Source organism: Bactrocera neohumeralis, chromosome 4 (assembly GCF_024586455.1).
Source record: "Bactrocera neohumeralis isolate Rockhampton chromosome 4, APGP_CSIRO_Bneo_wtdbg2-racon-allhic-juicebox.fasta_v2, whole genome shotgun sequence".
NCBI lineage: Eukaryota > Metazoa > Arthropoda > Insecta > Diptera > Tephritidae > Bactrocera > Bactrocera neohumeralis.
The window spans coordinates 67595413-67614388 of record NC_065921.1 but is presented as its reverse complement, the minus strand read 5'-3'; the positions used below and the strand labels follow the sequence as shown (position 1 = coordinate 67614388).

General features: G+C 35.5%; 1 protein-coding gene across 1 annotated transcript in view; it reads left to right on the top strand.

The window, feature by feature from the left end:
• Window positions 1-1757: 1757 nt before the first annotated feature.
• Window positions 1758-18976, top strand: part of LOC126757008 (uncharacterized) — a 281474-nt gene continuing 264255 nt past the window's right edge. The window contains exons 1-2 of the mRNA XM_050470556.1: window positions 1758-1996; window positions 9553-10926. The gene's annotated coding sequence lies outside the window, so the exon portion shown is untranslated. The remainder of the gene's footprint in view (window positions 1997-9552; window positions 10927-18976) is intronic.

The window sequence follows — 18976 nt, the reverse complement described above, 5'->3', positions numbered from 1 at the left end:
CGGCTTGAGATACATTTTTGCTTTTATCGTAGTACTACTGTAAAATATGCCGTTTTTTCTCTTTAATTTGCTCCATGTTTGCGACGCTATAACTCACGAGAAACAAACACGTGTTAGCGCGTGAAATGAGCTTTCCAAAAAAGTATAGCATGACCCGATGCGATGAATAAAACTAGAACTACGCGCTTTCAGCGCCAGCTAGCAAAAATACCGCAAGACTTTTTTAACAATCTATTATTACATTTGGTGGAGATTACTTTGAAGGCGACCAAATAAATACTGATGAATAATTAAATATTTTGCGTCTTATTCAAAATTCCGGGTAATTTTCTGTCACAATTTGTATAGTATGAAATTACTACCTTGACGCATTATGTTTCTTAAAGTTGTGAACTAATTGGAGAAAACCTATTCCAGAAACATAAAAATATGTAGGAAGAAATACTTCGTGTGACTAGCGCATAATCTATAATAATCGCTGATGACTTTGGTAACTTCCTTTGGACAATATTGGATCATATTTGCATCGAGAAAAGCATTGGTTGTTTTTGAGGGCTCTCATCGACTGCGATAAATCGGCTATCCAACAGGAAGGTTTTGTTATAACAAACTAACTAAGTAGCAGCGTGAGTGACTTGCATTCATTTTTGTAGTTAGTCCAACTAATACAATAACCATAAAAGTTAGTTTTGAACTATGACATGGTTAAAAGAATAACCCGATTCAATTTTACGGAGTCTTACAACCACAATCAACCAGCATCCACTGCGCCATAATTGACTATGTACAATAAAACTTCAATTTAGGTTTATCAGACCTTTAAATCAAGATCTCTTAATTTACACGGTCGGGTAAATTGAGCTATTTTTCCCACACACCCAAGTAATTCGACTCATCTGCTAATATTTTCGTTTACTTTTCGCACGTATGTATTTACTTTTGGTGAGTATAGGTATTGAAATCACATTTCACCACACGCCTCCACGCTTATTCTCGCCTGCCATAATCTTTCGGAATAAAACGAAAACAAAACTATTTTTCGCACCAGACATAAACAGTACGCCACAAATAATATGCATTTCCTCAATGAAACCAAAAAGCCAGCCGGCATACGACGAGATTGATAAGAGAGAAACAATAGCAGGAAGAATTGTACAGTGAGAGATGTGCCAACTGTTATACGGTAATAGATTCATGTGAGTGTTGTTGATGGTTTCTTAATGGTCATAGCAAAATGAGAGAGCAATCCGGCGAGCAGCAAATGAGCGCGAACAGCTGAGCGTCGTACCGCGACAAAACTGCAAGCGAGTCACAGCTGCGCTGCTCTCTCTCTATCCCTCTCTCTGTATACTATATGTGTGCAGTATGCCACCATGCGTAGCCGTTTTATGACGAGGAGAGCGACTGTGACTATTTATGCAAAGCATAGCTGACTATTGTTAGCGCTAGAGGCGCGACAGAGTCCTTGCTGCACGCGTAGAGAGTTGTCAAAGGCAGCAGCCAGCGCGATACTCATAAAGGCAGGCGACAGACGAGCATTCTTATCGGCGCACGAATGCAATTGCTCGCGTGTGCACGTGTGTAACGAGCTGTTGTTTGTATGCCTTGGCACTTGCCTTTCGTGCTGCAGCTGCTACTTTTGGTGAAGCTGTGCGAGCGCATCGTAGCGCTTACAAACACACGCGCCGCTATGTCGCCCAACTGGTCGCAAAGTCGGAGCCGTTGTGTCGAACAGTTTGCCAGCGATTGTCGTGTGAAAAGGACGTGCTAACGGGAAAAATCGGTAACGGTACAACGTCGTACGTTTTACGCTCGGTCGCGTCGTGCAGTTTTCTAATGGAATACACTGCTACTCCAGCCAAGTGCACAAGTGAAAAGCCAATTGGATTTTGTGATAAAGCTCCAAAGAAATAAACGAAATTTGAAGAAATTAATTAATAAAGAATCGATTTGTGTATTGAAAAAGTGTTTCGAGCAATGAATGGAGTCTAAAAAGGTATTAGTGCTTGGTGTGCAGCATTTCATTTTATTACCACAATTTCGTCTATATTGTAAAGAAGGCGTTTTCTTGCTGCTGTCGCCAGCGAAAAAACATAGAGCAGACAGTGCTGTCGTGCGAAAAGGCGAAAGCAAAAACAAGGAAAACGAAAAACACAAAATATTATGGCAAATTTCGCTGCGCTTCCTTAATGTGCTGGCCTTTGCAAGCGCTTGCAAGTGGCTAAGTGGATGTACATATGTATAAAAGTGTGTGAATATGTGTGTTTGTGCTGCTTACAACACTGAGGCGGAAATCATTTTTGAATATCCGGCTTGTATGCGAGCTGCAAGCTGCGCTACAAGGCGGAAGAACAGGCAAAGCCGCCCATAAAGACATTCATTTGAGCGGCTACAGGGTCTAGCCGCACAGGAATAGATAGCAAAATTGCTGCAGACATACATATACATACACATAAGAATGCAAATATCTCGGTTAGCCCAGTCCTCTGCATATATTGCTCCCCGCGCGTCACTATAACTCATAGCGGCGTTAGCTGCTTATCCCTGTCGCTGGCTGTTGTCTGCGCTATTGGCGCTGTCATGTTGGTTGTTTGTTGTTGTCGTGCTGCTGGCTGTTGGCTGCTGTCACCCAGCATGCGCCGCTATGTTGCTGTGATATATTTCATACGCGCATTTGCATATTTTAAGGCGTTAATGCCTGGCATTGTGCTGGCGTAGCGCGGAGGCGACGCCTTTTTGTGTTGTTTGGCAAGTAAATATAGCAGCATTGACGTGCACAAGCTTTTCTTCTCAGCTGACTTTATACGTGGCGCTTTAACTTGTCGATCGTGGCGCAAGATTTATTGCGTATTTCTTATGTACAGCTAGCAGATGTGTTGAAAGCAGTGCTTGTGAAGGCGCTAGTGACTCGCTTTTAAGGCAGCAATGACAAAAATTTAAATTGAAGCTTTCAGTGGTTTAATAGAATAGTGAGTGCAGTGTGGGTTTGTTAAGCAAAGCATGCATTGAGGCGTTGAGACAAATTTGTTACTTGAAAACTACAAGAAGATTGTTACTAAATTATAAAATTTCACAGAGCGGTGTAACTTTAACTAAACCTCATTTATGCTAATTATACATTTATTAAAGTATGCTTTTAGGCGCCATAAATGTATTATAAGCCAGTTAAGTGTTGGTCGCAATAAATTTTTAATATATTTTAACCTATATAATTTTTACATACTTTTTCATCGATTCCTACTTTAATTTTGTTTCAAATTTATTCTTCAAAAAATACAAAAAATCTTTAAAAAACCTTTTTTATCTATATAATTTTCATCATCATTAATATTTTTTTTTTTTCAAATTTATTTAAAATGAAACAATTAACGATAAAATAAAAAATTATTTGCCGTCATATTGAAATTGTACTGATTTGAATCACTTATAAATTGCGCTGCATACCTTTAGGCTCGATTCAAATAACCTGTGTATTAACTGCAGCAATAAATGTGGCTTTAAATGAAAGGTTCTTGTGGCAAGACGTTGTGGCAACATAATTTGCAAAATTTACGCAAATAATATCAATTTCTGAATTTTCAAAAAAATATAGCATACCTTTGGGAACTTTTTACAGAAGTCAGAAAAATTTAATAAATTAATTTGGGCCAAAAAAATTGGTTTTTTGAGTTTTCAGTATTTTTTTAAAAATTGTTGCATACATTTTGGCGCATTTTAGCGGTTAAATTAAACTACGAAGTAACCAAGCTAAGTTTTAAACGCAATGCCGAATATAAAAGATTCCATAAGTTTCAGTTTTAATAAAAAACGAACAAAAAAGACAACTTGAAGCAGTTGCTGTATACTTTCAGGCACTTGAACCCATATTTTGGCAATACGGATTAAATGTTTGAATAAGTAGTATACATTGACGCGTCTGTGGCATTGTTACAATATGCAAACCAAAGTAAGTGTGTGTGTAATATTAGTGATGGCCTTTGTCTTGGTTAGCTTTATTAATAAATTTCTGCAGTTACCATGTCTTTTAGATATATTGAAATATTTTATCAAAGTTTTGATATTATCTGATTTGCTATGCGTTTCGAATACCTAAATGACCATTTCAAATTTAACATAACTGAGGTTTATAATGTGTATAAATGCTTTTCCAATGAGCACACTTTGCAGCAGCTTAGGCGCGGAAGGTTGACCAGTATTTGTTATCTGTCTAAGCTATCGAAAATAATAAAGAAGCTACAATTTTACTGAAAAAACGTGTGAAAGTAATGATGTAGTTACCATAATTTTAAACGCAGTTTCTATTGAACATAGCTGATTAATTGTGGCATACTTTTAGGCGCACAGTGACCGTGGAATACTAGTAAAGTACTGTGGATTAAAGTTTAGTAACACAAACAAGATATTTAATAGATAATAGAATAATATTTTTTAAGTTAACTCTCTTGGCATAGCATACTTCAAGGCGCAATTTTTTAAAAAATTTGTATTTTTTCTGCACATACATTTAATGCCGACAATAAACAAAGTTATATTATTAAATTAAAATTTCATCGCCACTTGAGTTCTCCAGCCATTATGTACTTATTATTTTAACCTACTTTCAGGCGCTTGTGCCGCGTAAAATCGTTAAAATCAATAGTGACAACAATTAATTGCAAAATCAAAGTAGCAAACAAAAAGTGAGCAAAGCAATTAAAATAGCAACAAAGGCACAAAAAATAAATGCAATTAAAAGTCGCATAAAACAAGCAACAGCAATTAAAATAGCGCAGCAAAAGGAAAAACAGCGCGCGCTGCACGGCAATTGCATTTCCTTATCAATTACATTGGCAACATTGTAAACAAACAAACAACGCGAACGGCAAACGGCAAACGGAAAAGCGCGACGTTCCATTTGTTTACCAACACTGACAGCTGTTGGCGTTGTTGCCGTGCTTGTTGTCGGGCGCTGTCAGTGGCTGTGCATGTGTGTATGCGTGTGTTTGTGTTACTGTTAATCTGTGTAGCGCCGTAAAAAGCCAATTAATTTGCTTTATTTATGCAAATTGCAAACGCCGAGGGAAGTGAACTCGAGCAAAAAGTGCAAAGCCTCGAATTTTTAGCAAAAACTGTGTAAAAAATGCATCGAACAGTTTTAAATAAAGCGAAAATAGCAAGGATTGTGTGACAGCAGCTTCAAAAAATTATGTTAAAAAATTAAATTTGAAAAAATTCCAAGTTTGTTAGTTTGATGGAAAATAATAGTTGAAAAATCTGCAAGTTTTTTCGCGTAAAAATTCTATTTTTTTAATACAACAACAGCACTGAAGCAGTTTTTAAGTTATCTAAAAAAATCTGAAAATAATAGCCACTGATTTGTGCTCTTCATTCGACAAATTTACTAAATTGTGGTTTTCGTAAAAATTAAATAAAAAATGGCAAGAAATTTAAATAGAACTTGATTTCTCAAAACTTTAATTCGCGCTAAAATACAGCACATTCATTGTGATATACAGACACTCATGCATATAAGTATCTACAAGTCTTTAAAATATCTCTTATTTACTCAATTTTTCATGAGCTTAATGTGCATGAGCCAATTCAGCAGCAGTTTGCTTCATTTAAATATTAAAACTCGTTAACTTTTATAAATTATTTGCAAATAATTCTTTTGTTGTTCTCACTGCATTTCATAGGCTGCTTAAATGCAAAAAGTCAATACAGGAATTGTAAAAAATGCATTTTAAAGTAAATTGGATTAAAATGAATTTAATATGTAAACAAGTCAATAAATTGCTTAAAATATTTATTGTTTAAATTTTAAAGAAAAAATTATCATCAGCGCACATTATTGCAAAACGCAAATTACTACAACTACAACAATATACTCTCAACAATTTATATTAAGTTTGCCACCCACATTGTAACACATAAAAAGGAATCATAGGGGTCTTTCTTAAAAACATGTGTAAATGATCAGCAGCACAAACCAAACTTTTTTCGCCATGACCGCCTACTCTTCAATACAATTTCTACTTTATATTAACCTCGAATTTCATTGAAAAAGTCAGTCACAGCCGTCTTCATACAGACCAATCAGCCCTGTCTTTCTAAAATATGTACTATATATATTTTTTTGGATCTGCTTTTTGTTTTAAAAGCCTAACAATAAGTTCCTAAAATCCCAAGTCAATTTAAAAACTCGACAAGCTCATGCAACTGATTGAGCTGTTTTGGTGATACGTTGCTCTTTAGGTGTGTTTGTGACAGGAATTTATCTACTAAAGCACTAGCCAATGGATTTGGGTTTCTTCTTTATAGAGCATGTACTATGGCGAACACGTCATTCGAAGCAATTTTGATTGGTACCTTTGTATTATATCAACATTAGTTGCACAGCTCGAATCCCACAGTTATTCCATACATACAAATCGGGTTTATGACCGCATTGTATAAAAGCACTTTCTAGTCCAGGCTATGTTTAGAGTTTTTATTTAAAAGCCAATTTAAATTTGCAGCTCTAATCTTCATACATGCTATTTTACTAGAGATGTGTTTTCTCCACGTGAACCTTCTATCTAGGTGAATACCAAGATAAGTTACTTCGTTCGCTTGGGGTACTAAAATATTTTTCATTTTTACTGCCGGACACATTTTTGGTCTTAGCGAAGGCGTAATATGCTTACAGTTTTTTCATTCAAATTTATACGCCAGTTGCCTAGCCATACTTCGTCAGAACAAGTGCTCCGCTAATATACTTGATGCTAAAATGTGACATATGTTGAGGCTCACTGAATCTGTGTCATCTGCAAAAGTTGATATCAAAACATTTTTAGCTGTTGGAAGATTAGAGTTTGGCCTAAAACACTACCCTGTGGTACACCAGCCCTTACAAGTACATATACGAATATAAAACTAAAAAAATTAAAAATTTTATTTTATTTTATTTTTTAAAAATATATATTTTAATAATACAATTTACAAATGTACATATATGTATACTAAAGCGGGTTGACTTACAGGGCGCCCAAAAAACGGAAAATTCGCTTTTACGGCAAATGGATCTACGGATCATTCTGAACAAATTCGCGTGAGAGACTAAGGTTCTTTAATCGGTTTCTTCGGGCTATCTAAGTGAAGTTCTTTAAGGATCATAGAAATTTTTTCCTAAGTTTTCGAGTTATTCAAATGAGATTTAAAACGTGAGCACATTTTTATATGATACTGGTCATATCACATATGTATCTGCCATACAACGGTATATTCATATTTATACCCTGAACAGGGTATATTAAGTTCGTCGCGAAGTTTGTAACACCCAGAAGGAAGCGTCGGAGACCCTATAAAGTATATATATAAATGATCAGTATGCCGAGCTGAGTCGATTTAGCCATGTCCGTCTGTCTGTCTGTATATATACGAACTAGTCCCTCAGTTTTTAAGATATCGCTTTGAAATTTTGCAAACGTCATTTTCTCTTCAAGAAGCTGCTCATTTGTCGGAACAGCCGATATCGGACCACTATAGCATATAGCTGCCATACAAACTGAACGATCGGAATCAAGTTCTTGTATGGACAACTTTCACATTTGACAAGATCTATTCACGAAATTTGGTATATATTATTTTCTAAAGCAACAATGTAATCTCCGAAGAAATTGTTCAGATCGGTTAACTATAGCATATTGCTGCCATACAAACTGAACGATCGGAATCAAGTTCTTGTATGGACAACTTTCACATTTGACAAGATCTATTAACGAAATTTGGTATATATTATTTTCCAGAGCAACAATGTAATCTTCGAAGAAATTGTTCAGATCGGTTAACTATAGCATATAGCGTCCATACAAAGTGAACACATAGTTACTAACAGAAATGCACCTGTGAAGGGTATTTAGCTTCGGTTTCAACTTCGCCTTAAAAAGTGATTGCATGAAATACGGTCTAGACCCATAGTCACTTAGGCAAAGTAGTTCAAAAAGATCCGTAGAACATTTACTCAGATTTCGAAAATGAAAAATCGACCAGCACTTATATATGTATACAGAAATAAAAGCAAAGAAATTTAAGGAATTTGTTATTATTATTAATTTTTTAATTGAAAATTAATTTAGGTTTGAAAATATATTTTAGATGTGTTGAGTTTTATAAGATTTTTTTTTAAATTAACCCAACGCTTTAAAAATTAAATTTTTTTATAATAACAACCAGCTAGTTTGTTATTCTTAAATTTTTAATTTTTATATTAGCTTTTTTTGACTTGCTTTATATAAGAATATTAAAAAAGCGTTGATCTTAAAGCTTTTTGCTTAAGTATTTGGAACACATCATTTGAAAGTTAACAACTTTTTGAATAATTATCTAAATTTTTTCTAATTTTTAATTCCAACTATTTAGAAAAAGTATATTATTTGTTAGCAAGTTGTTTGGCGCTAAAACTTGAAAATTGTGTTTTTGAATTTTAAAGTGAAAATTTGCCGACCATTACTCTACCGTATTGCAGATGATGGTCCTGTGCGCGGTCTAGTTATAGTACAGAAGTGCTGTACAGAAGCGACTCATTTTTTTTCTTTTAGCCATTAAACACCTGGAGGTTTCACCAGGCACCGGATGGTTCAGTTCATAAAATTTAGATTCGAAAAATGTTTATCAACACTTTCGATGAAGATTCCACATATTCAGCACTAAATAATTACTTTCACAATAGTCACTTGAAAATGCAAAATTAGTCTTGAAATTATTTTTTCGATGCAATCTTACTCAAGTCAAAACGTAAATGACTGCAAAGCTCACACACAAGTGGCGACTGAGCTAAAAGATAAGCGATATATCAAAGCAATATGTGACGTGATGTAATATTTAAAAATGCATGTTCATACATGAACATTTTACAGAAAAGTAGTAGTTCCTGAGGAACCGCCAGGCGTTTAAGGGTTAAAATAATTTATTTAATTTTTTAATTATTATTCATATACTTGGATGTATTCCTTTCAACTCTGACTTCATATTATTCTGAAATATACTATACAATATGTATAGCAATGAAATAGAATACTTCAAGTTTTATCTTTGTATCAAAACTCTATTTTAATATGAACAATATCGTCATTTAAAATGCAAAATTCACTTTTCATAATGTTTACAGACAAAGAAAAAACGATATAACGAAGACCACTCATACATATTGAAACAAAATTTGAGTTTTAGTTATAAAATGGTTATGATAAATGGTTATATACTGATTACGTATTATAACGGAAGTTTAAGAATAATTGCTTAATTTCATATATGCATGTATTTGATGTATTGAAACGCAAGCAATAAAAAATTATTATTATTTTTTTTTTTTGATACGTTAACTTGCATTTTAGGTGACAATACGCAGGAAAAAATTTTTCATCTGATACTCTCCACCAAAATTTTTTATGTACAAATTTTTATATATTAAAAAAATTACAAAAATCTTTTTCAAATAAATTTTAGTATATTTAACCATAAAGTTTTAGCAAATAATACTAATTAATATTTAAATTAATATTAATAAGCATTCCTTTTTATTTTCAATTTCAGATGCTTTTAAGAGGCGTAGACGAAGGTGCTCTTCAATCTACTGAAAATACCAAAAAAATTACTAAGATTGCTATTAATATATGGCTTACTAAAAAAAGCTATAATTTCTGTAACGAAAAGTGTAATTTGTGAAAATTATTTGCCAGTGAAGAAAAAATACAAAAAAGTTACGTGTGTAGACTTATTAATGTGAACATATGTGAAACATGAAATTGGATAATGTCAATAACAAAGAAATATAAAAAATTCTGAGCAGCACACAAAAAATAATTTAAAAAAAGAAAATTTTGGAAAAAAATCGTTGAAATTAGAAACTCGGCAAAGAGTTTAAAAAACCCCTGGAGGTATGCAACGTTAACTGAAACAATAGAACGCGCGTTAGTCCTGATACTTGACAAGTTCGAATTTCCGTGAGAAACGCCAGCTAAACGGAGCGCATAGCAACTCCAGCTTAAATCTCTCATGCAGCTGTGCTTAAGCGTCCACTAATATGGCTCGCAAATGTATTTATGTGTGTGTGTGCAGAAGAAAATGAAAATAAAACAGCCGAGTGTGAGTGAAAACTAATAATAACAAAAGCAAAGCCGGAATGCAAACAGAATAAACACAACAAAAAAATTTCGAAAAAATACGGGAAAAAGCAAACAGCAAAAGTAGGCTAACAAGCGATAAACACAACAAAAGTGAGTTATTAAAAATTATGTAAAAAGCTACTGTAAGCAAATGCAGCTAATAAATGCCAACAACAACAAAAATAAATAAAGTAAAAATAAAAAAAATTCTTGAAAGAAATTTCCGCAGTGAATGAAAGTGCAAAAGTAGTAAAAAACGCAAATTAATTAAAACGACGTGTGTACAAAAACAAAAGAAAAACGCAAAAAATCGCAAAGCAAATACACACGCAGCAAATAGACGCGAGAAAAAGTGAGTCTCCCAGCTCAACTCAGCTCAACTACTCAATTACAAGCAGGCACCACTAAGCGCCAGCAAAGCAAAAAGATAAACAAAACCTACATCCACAACACTGCTGCAGCACTCTGCACCCTCTACACCCTCTCCACCCCCACAGCTGCCACGGCACACGCACTAGACGCAATCAATGCCCACTAGACAAGCGCGCCGCTCCAAAGTGCACTCCAAGTCTACACAGCTGCACCGCTAAAGCTCTACGCTCCACACTCCACTCCGCTCCAGCTGCAGCAGTCTTTTATTAAACGCAAAAAAACTTCAAGCAAAATAAACAAAAAAAAATCATTGCATACTTTTCTGCTTGCACTATTTAACTACGCGCTCACTGGCCTGGCGCATCCACAAGCAGCTCGGTGGCTCGACGCTTCAGAGGGAATAAAACGCGAAACGATAATTTCAGAAAAGGTAGGTTAATCATAGATTAAAATGCGTTTATTGTGCACATTTATCAATGTAAGCGCCCGGCTGCACTGCACGGCGCCTGCCGATATGCAGCGCTTATTGTTGGCATTGTGCCGCGTCTGCCATAATGCGCACTTGTAGTTTCTCTTTCGTTAAAACGCGGCGCTTTTGAAAAGTGAAATACGCGGCAGCAGATAATTAAGTTGGCATTAATGGCGCTTTTGCCATATAACGCTGGCGGAAGCGCCTTGAAGTAGGCCAATATTATTTCAATCATTTATCGCAACGTATTAACGAGGCTGCGAAAATAAGTGCAAAGATAATTGCTGCCTTTTGCTTGGTTTTACTATGTAGGTATGTGCAGTTTTTAAGCAAGATTAAATTTGAAATAAAATGTTTAAATTTTTCTAGAATATTTTTAAAGTGTTATTAAATATTGCTTATGATAATAATAACACAAAAAAATTGCATATGAAACCACAAGACATTGAACTTAAATTTTATGAATATATATACATGCCATATAAAAAAAGTTATTGCAATTTCATTACTATTTCTAAATATTTAAAAGAATCTTGCAATCTTTTCATAAAAACATATGTAGCTACAAAGGCTTTGAAAGAATTATTGTTCCTTATAAACATCTGGAATTATGCTACAGCTGGTGAAAATTATATGATTGAGGCGAAATTATTTGGAATCATTTAATGGTTATCCAGTTGTATAGCCTAAAAGTATGCATTTTCTTGACAACAACCACTTTTCTTTGCTAATTTCTCAAGGCTTCATAAAAGCAAACTAAGTCATCATATATTGATGGTTTATTTTCATCAAGCGATACTTTTTGCACATTGTAGAAAATATTGTCAACCAACGATAAATTTCTTTTATTCATTTTTCTCAATGGTTGGATTAATGGAAACAGTTTGAAAACCAATTATCATGGATTTTTGCCTTCGTCTCACTAACTAACCAAAATTATATAATTTAAACTGGCGTTGCATCTATCTATCTGAAACACCCTGGACTTTTTTTAAATGCAATTGACCTATTATGCCAATATTCTGAGCAATGGTCAATACCATCTCATGGTCAAAGTGCCTTGAAATAATGGCGCCACAGCACTCTATCGACGCAAAAACTGGTCGTTGTTTTTGGCCAAAAGTGAGCACTCGCGGCACCCACTTTTCAGAGAGCTTTCTCATGCCCAAATATTAGTAAAATCCATTTTTCATCCAAAATTATTTTGTGGACTTTTTTGATGTTTTCTTCGGGAAAAACCTCTTTTGAGCGTCCACTGTGTTCACCGTCTTCGGTGCTCATTTCACCACCTCTGAACTTGGTATACCAAACCTTGATGCTTGATTTTTCTTCGATTCGATAATCCTCAATTGAGTCAAAACGGTGTCCTCGGATTGGTCATATTTGCTGGAATAGCCAAAATTACACTTTTATCAGGGCGGTTGGTTGCACGATATTAGTTGAAAATTGCCCTGGCGAAATGATCACGAATAAAAATGCTAGTTATGAAGACGGTGCAATTATCGCGTATTTTGAAATAAATTCAGCATAGTAAAAATCGAAGAATTCACTTAGGTTAATATGAAATGTCTGGTGGCGTCATCTAAATATTTTTAAGCAAGCTGTATTGAAGTTACAGTAATATTAAACTGTGTAATACACAACTATCCACTTTTCTTTTATTAGTGCTTGAAACGGTAGGAATGTTCTTATATTCAAATTATATATACTTGACAATGTGCTGGTATTATATGAATACTCTGAGCAATACTCAATACCATCTGCTGCGATACTGGTGCTCAAAGACCTTATCGAATCCCCTCTGTTGACAAATTTGGATTACAGCGCTCTTAGGTTGCATTATTTAATGTCAGATGCGATGATGCAAACGGGATACAGACCTTTCGTTTCTTTTTTGTCGGGATGTTCTTTTTGTCCAGCTACTTCCAGAATATAACTCCCGTGGCTATATTGACTATTGGTCTTTAGATCTAGACCGATCGCAAGCAATCAATTTGAGTTGTCCCTGGTACCAGCCGGCATCTGTGTACGATAGCACTTCTTAATAACACTTAAAGCTTTATGTTTGACAGCGTGCATTCACTTTCATTGGGCTTGAAGAATTTTTTCGGCATCTTCCTCATTCAATACTCCATTCACAATGCGATTTGTCTTCGGTCGTTTGGCTGACGGCTTAGCATTTTCACATAACCATTGTTTGTTCTTTAGACAAATTTACTGACTTGGCACCATCCAATTTTAGTTTAAATCCATTAACACGGTACCTATTCGAGAGATTTCAACCATATTCGATATTAATATTATTTTTCCAACATTCTTATATTACTGTGAGTAAATAGACGAAATCAAACGAAAAACACGCCTATTTCCCATAGAACACAACTTTAAATTCCATTTGATTTCTTCTTCAAGAACCAATGAAAGTATACGGATAAGCCCGACTAGTTTCTTTGAGCTGTGCTACTTTATGACCAAGAATTGGTCAAATCGAAGCGAAACTATTCAAGCGTTCAGATACTGAATATGTCGATCCCAAAGCCTATTGTGATAATATCAGTCAATCTATTATTTCTATATTAAAGAAATTCAGTGATAATCCTTTACTGATAACAGTATTTCCATGTATCAAAAATGGGTTTGAACGGCTCAGTATTTCCCTTAGCCCTCATATACCTAATAGAAAGACTTTCAAACTTCCGCCTGACTTTATATCGGATATACCGGCTAATATACGAGTTATATAAAAGAAAATAAGTGGGCGTATTTTACTCATAACAGTGTAATTTATGCATAAAATTAATAAAATGGGGCGAAAACTTGGCCTAGCCTCCATATAAATAATATCAGGTTTTTCGATTATCCGGCTGACCATATAAGTAATTGATGATTTTATGGTGGTACCTTAATAAAAGTCACAGAATATTTTTAAAATCAAGTTTTGTTTATATAGAAGGGTTTTTCTCTGCCTTTGACCCTTCTAAGTCCTTCCTTAGTAGTTTTTAGAGACTGGATCTAATCTCCGGTAAGGCACATCCAACCATAGTAAGACTTCCCATTTGAATTCTGTGAAATTAAGGAGCAACGGAGACTCAACTAACTATTACGACGACCGAATATATATTGTATGAATATATATGAATATATTTATATTTGTATTGTGCCGTCGGGGAGGGGTCAGCAGAGAATTTTCGCCTACAAAAAATGTCTATCTTTTATAACTTCTGTTAAGACCATTTATGAAATTAAGCAAACTGACCCTTCTTCCGAGGCAAATATGCCGTTCTACGTTGAATATACTTCTCTTTTCAATATATGAAATTTTCAGTCATTATTTTTATATATATTTCATAATTAAAAACAAGTTTTTTTCATCTACTTTTTTAATTTACGACGCTTGATTTAATCTTAGGCATTTCCTTTCATTTTTCCACTCTCAACAATTCACTTTTTAAACTTTCTCGCACAAAGCACCATGAATATTTCAAAATTTAATTCTTTCTTCATATTTACATGCGCACTTTCTTACCTACTTACTTACCCACTTACTTGCCTTCTTACTTATTACTTACTTACGCACTTACCTACCCACTTACAGCAGATGTGTACACATATAAAACCCTTTAGCAAGCGCTGCTGGCTTACTGTGTCAGTGCGAGTTTGTATATGTGTTAATAAGTACATATATGTATGTTTATATATAATATGTTATATATGTTTATGTGAATGTGCGTGTGCGTGTTTGAAAGTAAGTAAGGCGTTTACTTAACTGCTTATGCACTTACGCGTTCACTTGTAGCAAAGGCTATTTACCAACGCGCACACATGCATATTCAAGCGCATGAAGGCGTAGTTGCTTTCATATACATACTGCTTCTTGTGTATATTACCTATATATATATATATATATATAAGGATAAAAGAGTATGGTCGTACCTCACAGTCACCATTAATATGCTACAAGCATTTCATTGCATGTGAACGCGCGTTGCGGCCCGCTCTTATCTTTAATATACCCTTATAAATATATATTTATGCATATAAAAGTATATATACATACAGTTACCTTCATATATACTCGCCGTCGCCGTTCATCTGCTTGCATTTATGCCCGCGCGTAAGGATTATCAGGCTATAATTTATGTCAGCTTTTACAATGTCTTTTCCCGTTATCTGCCATCAACTCCGCTCCCCGTTTACCTTTCGCCTTCAGCTTATTTGCTGCACCGCACTTTCCCTATATATTCGCTTTGTTTTCCGCGCCTTCGTTTATGCTTAATGCGTTTTTATTTTATTATTGCTTGTTTCCTTGATTTTTACTGCCTGTTTATGCGTTATTTTGCTCTTCTTTCGATTGATTCAACTCCTTTTACTTCATTAAATTGCTTTCTTGCTTGCCATTTACTTGTAAATATTACTTTTCCATTTATTTTAAATTTTGCTCGAACACGCGCACACGCGCTCACGCACTGGCATTGCAATGCGCTGCTCAGCGTTCGTTTAAATTAAGTGCTCCTCAAAAATATATAAATTAAAATGCGCGATATATGAAAATGACGCGCCATTAATTGCCAGCGACAGCACGCTGTCTGCCCGCGAAGATATACGAGCGTAATTATGGCAACAATGTGTCATATTCCGAGAGGGCGGCGAGGAGGAAAATTGTTTAAAGCAAGCATGAGCACTGATTTATTCTCACTCATATGGGGAAAGATATTTTTAAACGCTTTTTCAAACATTTCTTACGATGCATCACAATGGGAAGAATTTGTGAATTTTTACGTATTTCAAGTGCTGAAAAAGTATTTGAAATATGTTTATTATTAGTTAAAATTAATGATGGAAAAAGTTTATAATTTTTTAATTTCTGAAATATATGATTTCCAGATTCCTACTTTATTTAAAGAAAAACTACAGCCATTTAAGATTTTTATTATTCGAAAAAACATTTTCTGGCATTAATTTTAAGAAGATTTGATGCTCAGATGGTCTATCTGTTGAGTCCATTTTTCGATGACTCGTTCGAGCATTTCGAATGATAACTTAAAATGTAAGGGCTTTATCTAATACGAACAGACATGACGACCAAGTTGAAATTCAAAGCAATGGCCATGCCTCTTTGGACCCAAAGAATTGGCGAAATATTTTAGCCGGCAATTTACACTGCACCCTTCTATAGACAAAGCCAAACGATGTGGTACCCGACGGCTCTGCAAAATGTCAAAACACTGCGCACCACTTACTTTCACCGATGAGGAGATTTAGAGTGTCATCAACAAGGCAAAATCATCCCATTGGCCCTAATGGAATTAACATGCTGATGCTAAAGCATCTATTCTCGACGGGAGTAAGTTATCTCGCCACGGTCCTTAACCTGTTGCTGGCCATTCTTCAAATACTGGATGTGTGGAAGATAGGTGGTCCCACCACTGAAACCTGGGAAACCCGCCAACACAGGGAAGTCCTGCCGTTCGATAACTCTCCTCTCCCCAGTGGTGAAGATACTTGAAGTCTTGTTACTTGGACCATTACATACCTGAGCCTAGCAAACCACCAGCTGTCTTCCGAAAAGTGCACAGTACCACCACGCTCAGATAGTTCAAAGTTTCAAGCAAAAACCATCCTACGAGAGGACGATCCTCGAAGCGTTGGATTTATAAAGACCTTTGACAAAATCAGTCACACAACCTTTATTTGAGAACATCGAAAATCTACGCTCTCTCCAGAGTTGAAGAGGTGGACTATGAACTACCTGAACGGTCGACAATCAAACGTACTGTTTCGAGGTAAAAACTCTAAATTAAGAGGAACTGAACAGGTGGTTCCGCTGGGTGGTGTCCTCTCCCCCCTCGTTATTTAACTTCTACACCTCAAAATTGCCTCAAGCACTAGGTCGAATTTGTACCGTCTCGTACGCTAATGATTGTACGATTATGACGTCGAACAATGAAATCGATGGCATGTGCTCAAACATAAACAGCTATTTCTCCGACCTTTCTCGTTTCCTCACTGCACGGAACTTAACACTTTCCCCAACCAAATCCAAAGCGACCATGTTCGAAAACTGGAAGAAGGAGTACAGACTTGACCTTACTATCGCAGTCAATGGTGTTAAGATTTCGGCTGTCAATAACGTAAAATTTTAGGTGTGACTTTCGCCAGTCTGTGCTCCTTCACTCCTAATACGACAATGATTATCGACAGGTCGGTCAACACGTCAGTCCGAGTTGCTGCGAACGGCCACGAATGGACTCCTCTCGGTCTTCGTGTACACTCTCAGCTGCGGCTGCTATATTTCCTTCACTGCGCGCTGGACGTTGTCCAGTAATGAATGCTGGGTCTCAAGATGGGTGGTGGTGTTGCGAATGGTACGATCAGTAGGCCGATTACCCCAAGTTGAGCGAAGCACTCTAAACACATTCTTTACAGAACGTGCATTTTCGAAATCAAGTTGAGCGACTTGCATACATTGTTCAGGCATAAGCCTTTCAACGATGAAATGCCAAAAAATACTGAACAAAAATAATATGACGGCTTGGCACAACTGATGCGAGTTTTGTTAAAAAAAGCTATTCAAAAAAGTACTTCTACTTGGATTACATGTTATATAAATAATCAGGATGACAAGCGTAGTTGAAATCCGACTGTCGTGACTGTTTGGCCGTTCGTCCGTCCGTCTATCCGTCTATCCGTCCGTGCAAGCTGTAAAAATTAAGTTGTCTTGATGAAACTTGGTATACATGTTCCTGGGTGAAAAAGCAAGGCGAAACTATCGCAGATGGGCGTAGTCGTACCACTGCCACGCCCACAAAACTTTTAATGGGCCTAGTGCCATTTTAAAACGATGTAGAATTAATGGATTTATTAATTATTTTAGCCGTATGTGAGGCCCAGACAATATCCATTATCTCTGACTAAGTATGCTTATAATATCGACCTTTCAGTGTAGTATACTCGAAACCGGGCATGAATAAATATGTAATAAGTGTGAAGTTCTATGATTAGATTGTAAGTAACTGAGAGCTTCTCAAGTAGAAGAAATTAGACTGCTGTATATAAGTGTATTGAAAGTACTGGTCCACGGATTTTACTCCTTGGCGATTGACTTACTTGAGATTTGCTCTCCATTCATTTGATAAATTTTATATTTATAAATGCGAATTTGAACGGATAGTTGAAAGCTTTTTTTCTAAAGAGCATGAGAAGTAGAGTTACTTCTTAGTTAGTTCGTGAAGCTTCAGTTATACAAATGAATATTGGCTCTTATTCTGCATACAATGGGTTCTATCAGGAATGCTGTCTCCTTCCCGAGTCAAAATTTTCTGTTAACTTCAGCAGGGAACCTTACCTCAAGCCACTATCCTTAACATCTTTAGCATTTTCACTCTTATTGCCACATTACATTGTGTGCTATATAAGCCTATTGGTATGCAGCAATGTTAGAAAATTTCGAGAAATTAGTATAAAGACTTAAAGCAGGACGGCCCGACAGGATGTTGCTACAACACAACAGGAAGCACAGGAATGTAAAAACATGAATTCCACACCCACTAACAATAAAATGAAAAAGAACGCTTTCTTAACAACAGGAAATGAAAAGCGCACAATTGAATTTAATTGTAGGCAACTTCCGCAGCACTTCAATTTGCCTACACCCAATTTTCATAGAAAACAAAGAGCAAATCAAAAGCATTTCATACTTTGCGGATTTGCAGCTTTTTGTGCTAACAGCTTTGGCTTTGTGCTTGTTGCAGGTTATGTTGCTGTTATTAATTTTAAGAATTTGGTTTCTTGTTTTTTTGCTATAATTTTGATACTTAAATTTAAAATCTTACGTGGAATATTTTTTAAGCATATCTTTCAGCGCCGACGAAATTGTTTGCTTTTAGTTAATTAATTCAAAATTCAATAATTTAATCGCTTTGTGTTTTTATACAGATAAATGTACGAAAGTTATTTGGAGAAAGTAAGCTGAGGCCACAGGTTTACCGATAATTATAGGCTGACTTAAACT